The sequence below is a fragment of the Triticum aestivum genome, chromosome 4A (assembly GCF_018294505.1).
Source record: "Triticum aestivum cultivar Chinese Spring chromosome 4A, IWGSC CS RefSeq v2.1, whole genome shotgun sequence".
Taxonomy (NCBI): Eukaryota; Viridiplantae; Streptophyta; class Magnoliopsida; order Poales; family Poaceae; genus Triticum; species Triticum aestivum.
Genome location: NC_057803.1, coordinates 719,806,576 through 719,824,261, shown reverse-complemented (window position 1 = coordinate 719,824,261; position 17,686 = coordinate 719,806,576). Strand labels below are relative to the sequence as shown.

Below are 17,686 nucleotides of genomic sequence, written 5' to 3'. Positions count from 1 at the left end.
AGATATTCAATTAAAAAGTGAAAAACAACTCAATGAAACTCGGACTATATATTTAAGTTACAAAATATATTTCAGCTTAGGAATGCAGTGTATAAATCATTCTAGATAGATAACACTACCGAAGATAGAATCTGTCATGCATACAAAATACAGATGTGCATTCGACAATATTTGCAGCTATGCATTATAGTTGCTATAAAAAAGACACTGTAAACCTATCTTCGTTGTAAATTACTGTGATGTAAGATGCCGCCAAAAAATGCATCTCCATGTGGTAATTTAGATCTTTGTTGACACTATACATAGGTCAGAGAAAACACTAACATTCAAGCAAAAATCCTACAGAAATGTCCGAAGGGGCAGGAGTGGTACATTCCTGCCAAGAGATCTAGCTGACCATGTCAATTTCAAGGTTTTCTTTTCCACATTTTGAGCCAATCATATGATTTGTATGTTGTTTGCAACATGTATATAAAGAGTCTGTTCGAGTCCTCTATCAAGCCATATGTACAAAACTAGCATCGACTATACTTGCCTTTGTCTAAGACACAATGCCGCCACGTATTTACCTTTGCAACAATCAAAGATTCAGAACTCGAGCCCATTGTTCATCTGGATGGAGAACCATGGCCGCACAAAACCGTGCAGCGGTGCGTCCACTCTCAACACCAGCCCAGAGCTCGTCGCGCCGCCATTCAGCTTCGATCTCCCAAGCTGCACACATGAACAAAAAAGGCAAACTAGTTACGATCTACTCCCTCCATTTGGAATTACTCGTCCAAAAAGTGAATTTATCTAGATGTATCTTAGTTGTAGATACATTCATTTTTGTGACAAGTAATTCCGAACGGAGGGAGTACAAAGGTTGAACCACGAAGTAAAACATAGTTAACGCACCGATCAGTTCATCCAAAATTAAGTTGTGCAATGTACTTCAACAATGAAAAACATGGCGGATCAACGGAGTACGGGGAAGCTACTGACCGACATGGAAACATAAGCAGAGGGGGAGGCAGTGCGGGAGTAGCCGCAGGCGACGCTGGCCTCCTCGCTGACCGAATGGACCAGCTCCGTCGACACCCCGGGCCTGCTCCCGCCGAACGTGGGGCAAATGCTGTCCATCACAAAAAGATCATGTCAACCAGGTTAAATAATCAGATCCACATTCCGGCATGATCAACTGCATTTCCTTTGTGAGTGCGTAGAAGTGGAACTGTTTACTGAGAGAAATGAACTTTTTTTGATTTCTTTGACACAGACCTGAGCTGCATTGTAGGCTGCAGCATGAGGCCGCACTGCCTCCAGGAGAGCACCTGGGCTAGCCCTAGTGACAGGGACCTGTCCGGCCATTGGAAGGTCGGGGCGACGCTGCACCCGCTCCCGTTCTGCAGAGCAACGGCTCAGATCATCTCTCGATCGGGTTTCTGTTGTGAACTTGTGATATGTGCAGAAAATGCAGATGATACGTTTTGAGGGATCAGGTAGGTGGGGTGCTGACCTTGTAGGAGAAGCGACAGCTTCTCCCTGGGGAACTTTCCGTGGGCCTGGACGATGCTGCCGCCGCCAAGAGGGAGGAAGCCCCTCGCCGGGAACCCGTCGCCAGCCACGTATCTGAGCTGTCCGTTGGGGAATTGCATGTCCATGAATGACTGCTCAATTGTTTTCAAACAGAAAGTCCAGGCAAAGACAGTGTCGAAATTAACTGTTCATCATCACGAATTCAGGATTCAGGACAGAGAATTCAGAAGGCCGATCGAACACTCACGCAAGCAAAGGGGTTGAGGCAGATCAACGACATGAAGAAGCATCTCCGGCGAGCTGTCCAGTACGTCGGGCACACCGAGTGCACTCCGTTCTGCACACATATCAGATCTTACTCTTAGCTTCTTCTTTGTGCAGATAAGATATTAGATTCAGTGTGTTCGTCAGTTGTTTACCTTGCGCTCGAAGCCGTACCAGATGAGGTGGCGCTTGGAGAGGTGCATGGGGAAGAGCAGCGTCGTGTCACGGAGGAAGAGCATGGGCCCGAGCTGCACCAGGAACAGCGGCGTCGCGCCGCCGTCACCGCCGCCTCTGCTGCCGCTGCCGCTACTGGAGTGCGACGCCTCGGCGCGCCACAGGTCGCCGCAGGCCGCCATGGAGCAATCCACATCGTTCGTCCTGTTGTCGAACACCGCCGACAGGACCATGCTCCCCTGCGACCGCGTGAACCGCCCGGAGCCGCCCACCACCGGACGATCGCCACCAACGGCCCCTTCCTGCTTGCTCCGCGCGAGGTCGTCGGCGGCCATCGCGCCGCCTCTGGCGGGGACGACCCTCCGGTAAGGCGAGCGCGCGGTGTGGCGCACGCGGCGAGGGGCATGGGGCGGACGGACGGAGGAGAGGAGGTGGAAGGGAGGCCGGCGGCGAGTGGGTTGGGAGAGGAGAGGAGGTTGGGGATCTGGATCGGGCTGCGTGGTTTTTCTTTTGAGACAGACGGGGGGTGGGTGGTGTGGGACGGTTGGTGGGGTGGGAGGTGGTGGTGGGGTGGGAGTGTGGATCGGGTCGGGGGTGGACACGCTTAGTAGTAGCGTGGGAGTCTTACCTGCGCTACTACTACTTATTTAGTAGTAGCGTCGGTTTTATACTCCTCGCTACTACTATAGCCTATCCCGGGGGCATTGTTGGAGACCATTTAGTAGCAGCGCGGGTTTATACCCCTTGCTACTACTATCAACTTAGTAGTAGCGCGGTTTTTATACCCCTCGCTACTACTAATTAGCAGTAGCGCCCATTTTTAAACCGCGCTACTAATAAACTTCTATGTATAAGGTTTTCCCTAGTAGTGTTAGCATAGTCAGCATACCAAGGAGCAGTACGAGAAGCATTGACAACCGCTAATTGTTCATCAGGAAAACTATCATTAATAGGCAGTGGGTCATCAAGAACATTCTCTAACCTAGACAAGTTGTCTGCAACGGGGTTCTCAGCTCCCTTTCTATCAATAATATGCAAGTCAAATTCTTGGAGCAAGAGAACCCATCTAATGAGTCTAGGCTTAGCATCTTTCTTTTCCATAAGATATTTAATAGCAGCATGATCAGTGTGAATAGTAACTTTGGAATCAACAATATAAGATCTAAACTTATCACATGCAAACACAACTGCTAAGAATTCTTTTTCAGTGGTAGCATAATTTCTCTGGGCAGTATCAAGAGTCTTACTAGCATAATGGATAAAATTTCATTTCTTATCAACTTTTTTCCCTAGAACAGCACCTACAGCATAATCACTAGCATCAAACATAATTTCAAAAGGCAAATTCCAATCAGGTGGCTGAACAATAGGTGCTGTGATCAAAGCTTTCTTAAGTGTTTCAAATGCTTCTACACAATCATCATCAAAGACAAAAGGAATATCTTTTTGCAATAAATTAGTCAGAGGCCTAGATTTTAAAAAAGTCCTTAATGAACCTCCTATAAAAACCGGCATGACCAAGGAAACTTCTTATACCTTTTATGTCCTTAGGACATGGCATCTATTCAATAGCATCAACTTTGTCTTTATCAACTTCAATACCTCTCTCGGAGATCTTGTGCCCCAAGACAATGCCTTCATTAACCATAAAGTGACACTTTTCCCAATTCAGGACGATACTAGTGTCTTCGCATCTCTGCAAAACTCGATCAAGGTTGCTCAAACAATCATCAAAAGAGGATCCATGGACGGAGAAGTCATCCATGAATACCTCACAAATCTTTTCACAAAAATCAGAAAATATAGCCATCACGCATCTTTGAAAGGTAGCAGGTGCATTACATAAACCAAAAGGCATATGTCTATAAGTAAAAGTACCGAAAGGGCAAGTAAAAGTAGTTTTAGATTGATCCCCCGCTGACACAGGTATTTGAGAGAAGCCAGAATAACCATCTAGAAAGCAAAAATGTGTGTGTTTGGATAGCCTTTCTAGCATTTGATCAATAAAAGGTAAAGGCTAATGATCTTTCTTAGTGGCTTTGTTTAACTTACGGAAATCAATTACCATCCTATAGCCTGTAATAATTCTTTGCGGGATCAATTGATCTTTATCATTGGGAACAACGGTAATACCTCCCTTTTTAGGGACACAATGGACAGGGCTTACCCATTCACTATCAGCAACGGGATAAATAATACCTTCCTCAAGGAGTTTTAGTATCTCCTTTCTCACCACTTCCTTCGTTTTGGGATTTAATCGTCTTTGAGGATCTCTAACAGGTTTGGCATCTTTTTGCACTGAAATTTTGTGTTGACATAATGTGGGGCTAATGCCCTTGAGGTCATCAAGGGTATATCCAATAGCAGCTCGGTGCTTCTTAAGAGTTTTCAATAATCTTTCTTCTTCTTTCTCTGAAAGGTTAGCACTAATAATAACAGGATATAATTCTTTTTCATCAAGATAAGCATACTTGAGATTATCATGTAAGGGTTTAAGTTCAAACACGGGATCACCCTTGGGTGGAGGGGGATCCCCAAGAATTTCAACGGGAAGGTTATGTTTTAGCATAGGTTCTTGTTTAAGGAACACTTCGTCTATTTCTTCCCTTTCCTTCATAAACATATCATTTTCATGGTCTAACAAATATTGTTCTAACGGATCAGTTGGGGGAACAGCAATGGAAGAAAGACCAACAATTTCATCCTTACTAGGTGGTTCCCTTTCACGAGGTTGTCTACTAAACTTAGCGAAATTAAACTCATGAGACATACCATCTATGCCAAGAGTGAGAATATTCTTTTCACAATCAATCTTAGCACTAGCAGTATGCAAGAAAGGTCTACCAAAAATAATGGGACAAAAATTATCTTGTGGGGAAGCAAGAACAAGGAAATCAACAGGGTATTTAATCTTTCGACACAAGACTTCAACAGCTCTAACAATCCCAATAGGTTTAATGGTGTCTCTATTAGCAAGCTTAATAGTAACATCAATGTCTTCTAATTCAAGAGGTGCAATATCGTGCATAATTTCTTTATAAAGATCATAAGGTATCGCATTAGCATTAGCACCCATATCACATAAGCCATGATAACAATGATCTCCTAGTTTAATAGAAATAACAGGCGTGCCTACAACAGGTCTACGTGTCTTAGTATCGGGTCTAGCAATATTAGAAGTTTCACCCACGAAAGAAATAACATGCCCATCTAAGTCTTCATCCAAGAGATCTTTAATCATAGCAATACTAGGTTCAACATTAATTTGCTCAGGAGGTGTATAAGTCCTAGTATTACTCTTACGAACAACAGTCGAAGCTTTAACATGATCTTTTATCCTAACGGGAAAAGGAGGTTTTTCGATATAAGCAGTAGGAATAATAGGATCACTATATGTAATAGTCTTTTCTTCGACTGTAATAGGTGCAACTACTTTCACTTCAACAGGAGGATTATATTTAAATCACTTCTCTTTAGGAAGATCAACGTTAGCAGCAAAAGTTTCACAAAAAGTAGCTACTATCTCAGAGTCAAGTCCATACTTAGAGCTAAATCCACGGAAAGCATCGGTATCCATAAAAGATTTAACACAATCAAACTTAGGTGTCATACCTGACTCCTTACCATGGTTGGAACCCCAATCATCAGAGTTGCGTTTAATTCTTTCCAATAAGTCCCATTTGAAATCAATAGTCTTCAGCATATAGGAACCAACACAGGAAGTATCGAGCAAGTTGCGATTATCAAGAGAAAGCAGAGCATAAAAATTCTGAATAATCATTTCCCGAGAGAGCTCATGATTGGGGCATGAATATAACATTGACTTAAGCCTCCCCCAAGCTTGAGCTATGCTTTCTCCTTCGCGAGGCCAGAAATTATATATGTAATTACGATCACGATGAACAAGATGCATAGGATAGAACTTCTGGTGAAATTCCCATTTCAATCTCTTATAATTCCAGGATCTCGTATCATCACATAGCCTATACCATGTCATTGCATCTCCCTTCAAAGATAAAGGGAAGACCTTCCTTTTGACAACATCATCGGGAATACCTACAAGCTTAAATAATCCACAAACTTCATCCACAAAGATAAGGTGTAAGTCGGGATGCAAAGTTTCATCTCCTGCAAAAGGATTAGCTAGCAGTTTTTCTATCATACCTGAAGGAATCTAAAAGTGAATATTTTCATAAAGTTCAGTAGGTTGAGGAGCATCTCTTTGCTCTTCTGGTTGGGGTGAAGATACCCCAAACAAGCCACTCACAGGATTAGTTTCCATAGTGACAAGTAACAGAAAATTTCAGCACACTATATAAATGTTTCCTTACCAAGTTCCACTCACCAAGAGGGCTACGCTCCCCGGCAATGGCGCCAGAAAAGAGTCTTGATGACCCACAAGTGTAGGGGATCTATCGTAGTTCTTTCGATAAGTAAGAGTGTCGAACCCAACGAGGAGCAGAAGGAAATGAGAAGGGGTTTTCAGTAAGGTTTTCTCTGCAAGCACTGAAATAGTAGGTGATAGATAGTTTTGTGATAAGATAAATAGTAACGAGTAACAAGTAAACAAAGTAAATAAGGTGCATCAAGGTGGCCCAATCCTTTATGTAGCAAAGGATAAGCCCGGAAAAATTCTAATAATAAGGAAGAAGCTCCCGAGGACACATTGGGAATTATCGTCAAGCTCGTTTCATCACGTTCATAAGATTCTTGTTCGGTACTTTGATAATTTGATATGTGGGTGGACCGACACTTGGGTACTGCCCTAACTTGGACAAGCATCCCACTTATGATTAACCCCTATTGCAAGCGTCCGCAACTACAAAAAGGAGTATTAAGGTAAACCTAACCACAACATTAAACATATGGGCCCATATGAACCCCTAACGAAGCACCGCATAAACTAGGGTTTAAGCTTCTGCCACTCTAGCAAACCATCATCTACTTATTACTTCCCTATGCCTTCCTCTAGGCCCAAATAATGGTGAAGTGTCACGTAGTCGACGTTCACATAACACCACTAGAGGAGAGACAACATACATCTCATCAAAATATCGAACGGATACCAAATTCACATGACTACTAATACCAAGACTTCACCCTTGTCCTCAGGAACTAAAGTAACTACTCACAAAGCATAATCATGTTCATAATCAGAGGTGTAATAATATGCATTAAGGATCTGAACATATGATCTTCCACCAAGTAAACCAATAAGTATCAACTACAAGGAGTAATCAACACTACTAGCAACCCACATGTACCAATTTGTGGTTTTGGATACAAGATTGGATACAAGAGATGAACTAGGGTTTGAGAGGAGATGGTGCTGGTGAAGATGTTGATGGAGATTGACCCCCTTCCGATGAGAGGATCGTTGGTGATGATGTTGGTGATGATTTCCCCCTCCCGGAGGGAAGTGTCCCCGGCAGAACAGCTCCGCTAGAGCCCTAGATTGAATCCGCCAAGGTTCCGCCTCGTGGCGTCGGAGTTTCATCCCGTAAGCTTGCCCGCGAATTTTTCTAGGACAAAACCCTTCATATAGCAGAAGATGGTCGCCGGAGGCCCACCAGGGGGCCCAGAAGATAGGGGGTGCGCCTTAGGGGGGGGGGCGCCCCCCTGTATCGTGGACAGGGTGTGGGCCCCCTGGCCTATTTCTTTTGCTCATAATTCCTTAATAAATCCAAAAAGTGGTTTCGTGGAGTTTCAGGACTTTTGGAGTTGTGCAGAATAGGTTTCCAACATTTGCTCCTTTTCCAGCCAGAATTCCAGCTGCCGGCATTCCCCCTCTTCATGGTAAACCTTGTAAAATAAGAGAGAATAGCCATAAATATTGAGATATAATGTGTAATAACAGCCCATAATGCAATAAATATTGATATAAAAGCATGATGCAAAATGGACGTATCACCTTTCTACCTTTGTTGCTCCTTCTTTTCTTTTTCTTCTTCATATTATGTGTGGGTTCAACCTTCCTCTTTGAGCTCCTTATTGATTAGATTGGTTGAATAGAAAGCTCCTCCTCGTCCCCTGATTCATCATAAGAAATAATAGGAGGATATTGGGAAGTCTCTTCCCTTTCATTAGTATTCTCATCATCTTCTATTTGCTTTCTTTTCTTTAGGTAATTGGCAATATAAGGATTTTCAATGCAATTCTCCGCACAAAACAAATAAATCTTTTCTAGATCAATATCAAGGAATTTCTTATGGGCAAATTCTGGAAGATCCTTAAGTAAACGTTTCAATTCTTCATAACCCAAAAGTAAACTAAGTTAATTGTAATGTGCAAGGGAGGTCAAATCATCACAATTCTTGGACACGATTCGATCATGAAACAATTTGCATTGGAGATGTAAATGACCATGTTCATTGCAAAGTTCACAAGTATGGAAAAGCAATTTTAAATTTTCAGCACTCACATCTAGACTTTCTTGCAACCATTTAGTTTCTAAATGCTTATGCCTCTTGCAATAAATATCTTCTCTATTAGGTGTGTTCATGCAAACATACACTCCACAAAAGTTGACATGCTCGTAAGAGATATTTTCATCATGACTAGAGCAATCATCATTAATACTATGGATATTCAAGGAGTTCATACTAACAAGATTGCAATCATGCTCATTATTCAAAATTTAGTATCAAGCATTCTAATGCATTCTTCTTCTAGCACTTGAGCACAATTTTCATTTCGATCAAACTCACTAAAGATATTAAAGAGACGAAGCGTATGAGACAAACTCAACTCCATTTTTTTCGTAGTTTTCTTTTATAAACTAAACAATTGATAAAACAAGAAACAAAAAGATTCAATTGCAAGATCTAAAGATATACCTTCAAGCACTCACCTCCCCGGCAACGGCGCCAGAAAAGAGCTTGACGTCTACTACACAACCTTCTTCTTGTAGACGTTGTTGGGCCTGCAAGTGCACAGGTTTGTAGGACAGTAGCAAATTTCCCTCAAGTAGATGACCTAAGGTTTATCAATCCGTAGGAGGCATAGGATGAAGATGGTCTCTCTCAAACAACCCTGCAACCAAATAACAAAGAGTCTCTTGTGTCCCCAACACACCCAATACAGTGGTAAATTGTATAGGTGCACTAGTTCGGCGAAGAGATGGTGATACAAGTGCAAAATAGATAGTAGATATAGGTTTTTGTAATCTGCAATAATAAAAACAGCAAGGTAACTAATGATAAAAGTGAGTGTAAACGGTATTGCAATGATAGGAAACAAGGCCTAGGGTTCATACTTTCACTATTGCAAGTTCTCACAACAATAATAACATAGATAGATCATATAACAATCCCTCAACATGCAACAAAGAGTCACTCCAAAGCAACTAATAGAGGAGAACAAACGAAGAGATCATGGTAGGGTACGAAACCACCTCAAATTTATTCTTTTGGATCAATCTATTCAAGAGTTCGTACTACAATAACACCTTAAGACACAAATCAACCAAAACCCTAACGTCACCTAGATACTCCATTGTCAACTCAAGTATCCGTGGGCATGATTATATGATATGCATCACACAATCTCAGATTCATCTATTCAACCAACACAAAGTACTTCAAAGAGTGCCCCAAAGTTTCTACCGGAGAGTCAAGAACGTGTGCCAACCCCTATGCATAGGTTCATGGGTGGAACCCGCAAGTTGGTCACCAAAACATACATCAAGGGGCACATGATATCCCATTGTCACCACAGATAAGCACGGCAAGGCATACATCAAGTGTTCTCATAAAAGACTCAATCCGATAAGATAACTTCAAAGGGGAAACTCAATTCATCACAAGAGAGTAGAGGGAGGAGAAACATCATAAGATCCAACTACAATAGCAAATCTCGGGATACATCAAGATCGTGCCATAGAGGGAAGACGAGAGAGAACACGAGAGAGAGAGAGATCAAACACATAGCTACTGGTACATACCCTCAGCCTCGAGGATGAACTACTCCCTCCTCATCATGCATAGCGCCGGGATGATGAAGATGGCCACTGGTGAAGGATCCCCCCCTCCGGCAGGGTGCCAGGAAGGGCTCCCGAGAGGTTTTTGGTGCCTACAGAGGCTTGCGGCAGCGGAACTCCCGATCTATCTTGATATTCGATGTTTTTAGGGTACATATGCTTATATAAGCGAAAGAAGTCGGTCGAGGGGTGCTCGAGGGGTCCACGAGATAGGGGGCCACGCCCTGTAGGGGGGGCTATCTCCTGGGCTCCTCGAGGATCTTATGGCTTGATCTCCAAGCCTCCGGGATGATATTCTTCCAAAAAATCACGATGCCGAAGGTTTCATTCCGTTTGTACTCCATTTGATAATCCTTTTCTGCGAAATACTGAAACAGGCAATAAAACAGCAATATGGGTTGGGCCTCCGATTAATAGGTTAGTCCCAAAAGTAATATAAAAGTGTATAATAAAGGCCATAATCATTCAAAATAGATAATAATATAGCATGAATGCTTCATAAATTATAGATACGTTGGAGACGTATCAGTGCACTAGCCCTAAGATGGTTTGATAACACACATCGTTCTGGTAACTAAACACAGGCAATGCAAACTACCATGAAGGATTAGCGCGACCAACTATTTCTTGTCATCGATATCTTGGGCAATGACCACAACACGGACAATGGCATGGGAATCGATTTCTGGGGCGATGTCCACAGGACTGACTGCGACATCGGAATCGATCTCTGGGGTGATGTCCACAGGACTGACTGCGACATCGGAACCGATCTCTGGGGTGATGTCCACAGGATTGACAGCGGCATCGGAATCGATCTCCGGGGCAATGCCAACAGGACGGGCCACGACATCGGAATCATCAAGGACGTCCATCGGCACCTGCACAACCCTAATATATTAGCAAGCACATTGCAAATAATCAAAAACCACAACTATGGTAATAAGCCATTATTTTTACCTTGTGCAGCTCACCGGGGGATCTCATCCCTCCGGGGGCCATCTCCTCGTCCTCGATGGGGGGCATCACCTTGCTAGGGGAATACTGCTTCTCAACGGTGACTATCTCCTCAAACTCGGTCTTGAGCCTCACATAGGTGGCAATCAGAGTTCCTGGGGTAGGCACAGTGGGGCCCTTCCTGTTCTTCCAACTTTCTTTGAGGAGTTCGTCCGCCAACGTCCTCAACTCTTTGGCCAGTGCTTGTTTCTTGGAGTTCTTCGTCTCCATGGGTTGGCCCGCCAACATGGTCAACTCGTTGGTCGGTGCTCGCTTCCTGGAGATCGCTATCTCCAGTGGGTTGTCCACTGGCAACTCTTTGCCTAGTGCTCCAGGATCCATCAATGACCTGACAAACAAAAAGCAATCGAAAGGAAACCACAATCGCAATGAAAACGGGAAAAGAATAGGATGTGAGAATCAGTCGATGCTTCACAAAAAGAAGATTCTTGGAATGAAAATATAGCAGCATAACTGATTCGCCCACCTTTCCTTCGTCGGTACAGAAGAAAAATGGCAGAAGTGAGTAGCCTGGAGTGAGGTTTTCTTCAAGAAAGGGAAGAAAGGGCTTGAACGAGCGTTCCAGTGAAATGATGGTTGCTTCGTCCAGTCCAACTTGGAGGCCACCTTACCACTGCTGGTAAAGATGTGGGTTTTGTGATATGACGGATCATGACGGCCACACCGGGGTGACAGGTGAGTCTCGACTGTAGCACCTCGCTGTGATTTGGTGGATGGCACGCGGGCCCAGATGCCTTGAAATGTCCTGCATGTAGATAGAGCAGCTAGTCATATAGGAGTGCTCAATATTGTGCACTGTGACCAAGGCGGAGAGGAAAACGAGAGAACTACGTAATTAATGCATGAGTTTAATTTGGGTAGTTTTGTAAAGTAGTACGAGATACATTCCTCCAATCACAAAATGCATTGGTTCATGAGATTTGAGATTTGAGCCCTATAAACCGGAAGGGAGGGAGTAGTGCACGGCTGCACGCGGTGTAGTCTAGTCACTTGTTGAAATCTCTAGGAAGGCAAATACTCCTTTCTGGTTTACAGGGCTATACTACCCCTCCGTCTAGGTGTGTAAGTCATCTTACGAAAACCAAATAGTCCCAAAACTCTTAGGCGCCGTGCATTAACTTCTACCTTGTTTCTTGTTTGTTGACATATCAACCAATAAGAGATGAGAGGTGTGCATGCTTTTAATGATTTGCAATGGCTAGTCCAATGCTATTAATTAGCAAATAAACATTGGTGACCCCAGGAGGAAACGGTGCTAAGCGCGTGGACCTATGCAGAATGAGTATCAACCAATGGATGATGGAGTTTAATTGTTAAACAATAGCAATTTTGTCTCATGCAAGAGCCTGGCTACTATATGTGTGCTACAAGGCACCGCACCACGCGAGCGTTCGCAACTCCCACGTTCGGGTTGCGCTTGGCTCTTCGCCTCTTCGAGAAGACGAACAATGATGTTACTCCTACTTCTACAGTATCGAATCCACTGCTGCATGTCCGTCCACCTCGTGCGGGAGGGATAGCGTGTAGAGAAAGCTTCTACTTACTGCTCCTGCCTTTGCGTCTATGACTGGTGGGCCCAACAGGTGGTTGGCCCTCCTGTCATGCAGCCAAAGGCAGGTGCAGTTAAGGCACCGGAGCTCAGTCTGCGAGGGAGATGGCGTTGTAGTAATCAAATTTCTCAGTCTTTTACGAGTTGACGCGACACATCAAAGCACTGCACTCGATATAAGGCTGGTCATAGCGGGGAGTAACTTAGACTAGTAACATGCATATGTTACTAGTCTATGTTACTATCTCTATAGTGCATACTATCATAGATTAGTAGTATCATAGGTGGTCTCATTTATTAACATGCATGACACATACTAGCATCACATTTAGTTTGTTACGGTATCTACCTATGTTACTATAACCATCTCTCTCTTCTTTAATTGCCTGCCAAATAAGCATGTTTGTGAGTCCCAAGTGCATGATACTACTTATGTTACCCCCACTATGGCCAGCCTAAGTCTTTTTACACATTTCATAGACATATTGTGCTTCGTATGTAGTCACTTGTGGCAATCTCTAAAAAGACTTATATTTGGAAACAGAGGGAATACAACGCATGCATGCATGCTGTGACTTTCCTTTTGATACTTGCATGTGTTGATTTGATGCACCTTGCCAAATCTTGACTATAAATTTAACTAACCAAATTTTCATGCATGTCACAAAAAATTACGGGGCTATTCGGATTGTGACTATGTTTGTCTTATGTTGCCACATTATTTTTCCCACACTTGCCACACTTGCCTAACCTGAGTTGTTCAAATTGTTAGACACACTTTGGCTTGCCTAAGGGAATCTTGCCACAATTTTTCTGTCTATGACACATTATTTTTGTGTCTATGACATGTGGAGTAAAAAATCTAAATAATAATGCATGTTGGGGCAACCCACGTTTCCGCTAATTTTAGCTGTGGACTTGTTCACAATTTTTACGAGGGGGTGGTTGTTCATTTAATGGAGGGACTTGTAGTACCAGACTTGAACGATACAAAGTGCGACCTGGCACACCGTAACACCACTTGGAACAAGCGGGTAGCTATCTCAAAAAACAATCAACAACTAAAAAAACCGTGACCTGGCATGTAGTAGTACACAATTTTAAACGATTGTTTTGATGGAGTGAAAAAGGAAAACTACCCCACTACGTATATATAGGCCGGAGCCCGCGCTTGCTTGGTAGGGTTGCTCTATTCACACACTCTCATCCTCTCCAGATCTAAACAAGATAGTGGTAGTAACACTGTCTTTCTCCCTTCAAAAAACACTGGCTTTCTATCCTCACCGCTGGTTACAGATCCGCACGTATCCCCCTCCTCCGGTGAAGGGGAGGGGCAGCATTTAGGCCATCGTCGACAGCGAGGGAGGAGACACTGCCGGCCGCACCGTTATCTCTGGCCGAGCACCGGTGCGGGAGGTCCTACGATCCCTTCGTCGTTGCCTGTGGGAGGATCCGGCCTCCCGCCGCCCACCTATCCACATCCCGACGACCTTCAGGTATATCTTCGTTTGAAACCTCCTTAGCTCTACCTCCCCAGCTCGCTACGTCGCTGCATGTGCATCATTTTCTACCTCTCAGCCCCTCTCGATCGGATGGTCCAACGTCACCTAGTGTTTTTCTTCTTCTATTGTTAGAGGTAAAGCTACTTCATGGAGTCGAATCTTGTACTCCCTCCATCCGAAAATACTTGTCATTGAAATGGATGTATCTAGATGTATTTTAGTTCTAGACACTTCCATTTTTTATGACAAGTAATTCCGGACAGAGGGAGTACTTGGTTCATACAAGAAATAAAGTGGGGGTGGGGGAATTTAGTATCTACATTGGACTTGGTACAAACAGGAAGGAAAGGGGGTGAAAGTAGTACAGACTGGTCATCCAACCGATATCTTGGTCGAAAAGGGAAATATAGGGGTAATGTTGTATAGAGTGGTATGACCAGGACTAGATTTGCTATCCACACATAGGAGTAGGTGGCTAGAGTGAACAAAAATGGGACCAACCCAGATATGTTTCTTGGATGTTTGTTTCTCGGGGGAACAAACTATGAATCACCACTTTATGCCCCTGTTTAAGTACATGGTGCTGGACTGCTAGTGCACCCACTGTCCCATGCCCTTATACCAAATATTTAGTTGTTCTTAATCTAATGTCCCTGGTAAAAATGAAGCAATCGCACTGTTATAAGCCACGACAAGTTTAGGCAAATGTTTTTGCCAGTAATTGTTTGAGACTCTTACTGTTTCCTCTGTACCTTTTTGTGCAAACAGGGATATCCAATTCACCTGGTTGCTGTTGTGACCTTTTGGTGCATTGCACAAAACTCTTCCTAAAAGAAGTGACTTTTGTGATGTTTAACTGGAATGTCAGAATGGAATAGTTGGTTCATTTCGGTGGAACTGCACAAAGGGAGATCTGTGTTCCAATCCTCATCATCCATATTTGTGCCATAACCTTCCTTTAGGTAAGAATGATATTTAATGTATGCGTTCATCTCTATTTTCCGACTGCCATGAGAAAATAATGCTATTTTTTACTAGTACAGTTGTACTCCCGCACTGACAAAACCAATTCTGAACTAGAAGACCAACCATGTACTTGGTTTCAACAAATGGTGAGCAGAAAGAGAAACAGAGCATGAAGAGGAAGAAGAAGGAGGAGGAGGAGGAGGAAATGAAGAAGATCACACGATGGTACCGTCCTATGTTATCCTGACATCTTGCTGGTGGTGTTGTATTGTTGTGTTGCTACTAGTCTTAATTTACTTGGAAGACTAGCAAGATGCTCATTCATTGCACGTAACATCAAGATGCACTTAACAACAAGATCACCAATTCTGTTTTTTGTAAGTGTATAAGAGTAATAGATAATAGAGTAGAGATAGATAGAGAAATGCAGCATAGTAGTACTTGGCTTAACGACACATCATACTAATTAATCGGATTCTGGATGCATGTGTGACCCAGCTCTACACGATCAACAGTGCCAAGTTGATCTTGCTGAAGCCGAGGCCTCAGTCGAGGCCATTCAAGGGCTCCGACAATGTCTCCCTTACATGTGAGACGATCCTCTAGGGAGCCCTTCCACTTCTATCGTCTCTCCAGCAAGGTCACTTAATTAATCAGGAGTACTTAAGTAGCACTAATTTATTGCTGCCTTATTTTCCCGTCAGAGTTAAACAAATCTTTAGTAGCACCCTATGATGAATCATGTATGTGTATATATGTATCTGGAGGTGAATCATGTGGTGGAGTAGGGAGGGAATCTTGGTAGTGTCATGACATAATAATGCTATTGTCTTTCTATCCTTTCTCACTAAGCTAATGAAGGTTTCACCTTTTTCCTACTTGTGCAAATAGGGATCATGTTGTGCCAATCGGACATTTTAGTGGAACCGCACTAGAGAATACAATGAACTGTATCCCAGCCAGTGCTTTAACTCTGCTAGAAGTTCTTGATAATCTTTCGATATAATCTCACCACTAGTAAACAAGAGTTATTTCAACCAAACATTTGAAGTGCACAAAAATATATACTATTGAGTGATTCCAGTGAGTGCTTTATCATCTCTTCTGGAATTACTTGAACTAGAAGAATGCCCGTGCGTTGCAACGGGGCCACATTAACTTTAAGAGTTCAATATTAATCATGTTAATAACATGTGACGACGACTTAGAGAGCGGATCCCCTTAAAAAAGACATAGCGAGCAGATTCCCTTAAAACTAGTAGGAATGGATACGATTGATGACGTTGATAAATAGTGGCGAATGTTGGCCTAATTTACTATCATCATGCATGGAAACGAATCATCAAGAAAAAGAATACTTCCTATTACTACACTCATAGGAAGCTTCCTAATCTCTGCTACCAAACAGTTTCTGCCCAAACAAGGAAGGAAAGTTATGGACGTGATTCGGAAGGAAACAAACGTTATGAAGATTAATTAATTTAGATTTGATCTTTAGAGATTGATTGTGATTGATTCTTTTACATAAAGACATTACTAAATAATTTGCGTCAGTATGGAAAGTTCTGATCTGTTCAGTTTTTTTCGTTGTGTGAGAGGGTGAAGTGAAAATAAACCGATGAAGTGGGGGAGGCGACGAAAAAAATCTATGACGGTTAACCTACGAAAAAACCGGACGAAAGTGGTGGGACGAAAAAAACCTGGAAGCGAGACTACCAACTGCTCCATTAGGAGTAGAGATAAGCATATTTTGCTCAGGTTGGTACCAGCCTAAGGCCTTCAGCCATATTAGTTTGTTGTACCTATATATGTATTGTGCTACTTTCATGAGAAACTCCTTTATCTTTGCATGTTAAAGTTTTGCAACCTATGATACATGGCAATGTTTTGAGTGTTGAGCTAATTGTCACTGAATAAACTAATACCTCTCTTTGAGCAAGACTAGTATGTTGCTTACTTTACCCATTAAGATAATGAGGGTGCTTTTGTTTCTTAGTGTATGCTTCATCAACTAGTCCCACTATTACATTTATCTCACTCTCTCAATATATGTGCCAACAGGGATGCTCAATTTTGGTGGAACTGCACAAAAAATTGGGTGCTTCATTGCCTCAACCGCTTCCTTCCCTTCATGTCAGTCGCTTTGTCTCGGCTTGCTTGCTTCCTTCATTTCCTGTCAGTCGCTTATCTCAACTTCCAGTGAAAGGAAATAGTAATTGATATGCTACCTCACACAGGTTGATATTGGTCTATATCCTGATTATTGTGCTTGTCATGTATTGGTAATTTGGTATTGTGCTACTGTTTGCCGATTTTATGAAGGAGTAACTTGGAGCCTGAACTCGCAGGCAAATCATTGCATTGGGTGATTTCAGTAGAACTGCACAAAATGATCAGATGGACAGATACTTATGATGCTGCCATGTACTCCAAAGTTCACTCAGACAAGCATCGATGTTGACAAGAAGTGCCTATATTCATTCGAGTATCAACCGGCGTCAACTAGTTGTCAAACGCCCAAGTATTAGGAGAGTGAACGCCAAAAATATTGCTTGGCGCATAGCCCAGAAGAACACAGTACAATCTTTTCTCCCAACTTGTGCCTTTTGGTTATCGGCATATATGGTAGCGAACTGTATGGCATGGAGTCTAAAGATTCCAGACAAGTTGGTTGACGCGTATATTCATCTGGCACTTAATTAGTCTGCACGCCAGGGA

General features: G+C 42.9%; 1 pseudogene; it reads right to left on the bottom strand.

Annotated features, from left to right (window-relative positions):
* Positions 1-588: 588 nt before the first annotated feature.
* On the bottom strand, positions 589-11,233 carry LOC123083390 (uncharacterized; annotated as a pseudogene).
* Positions 11,234-17,686: the final 6,453 nt, after the last annotated feature.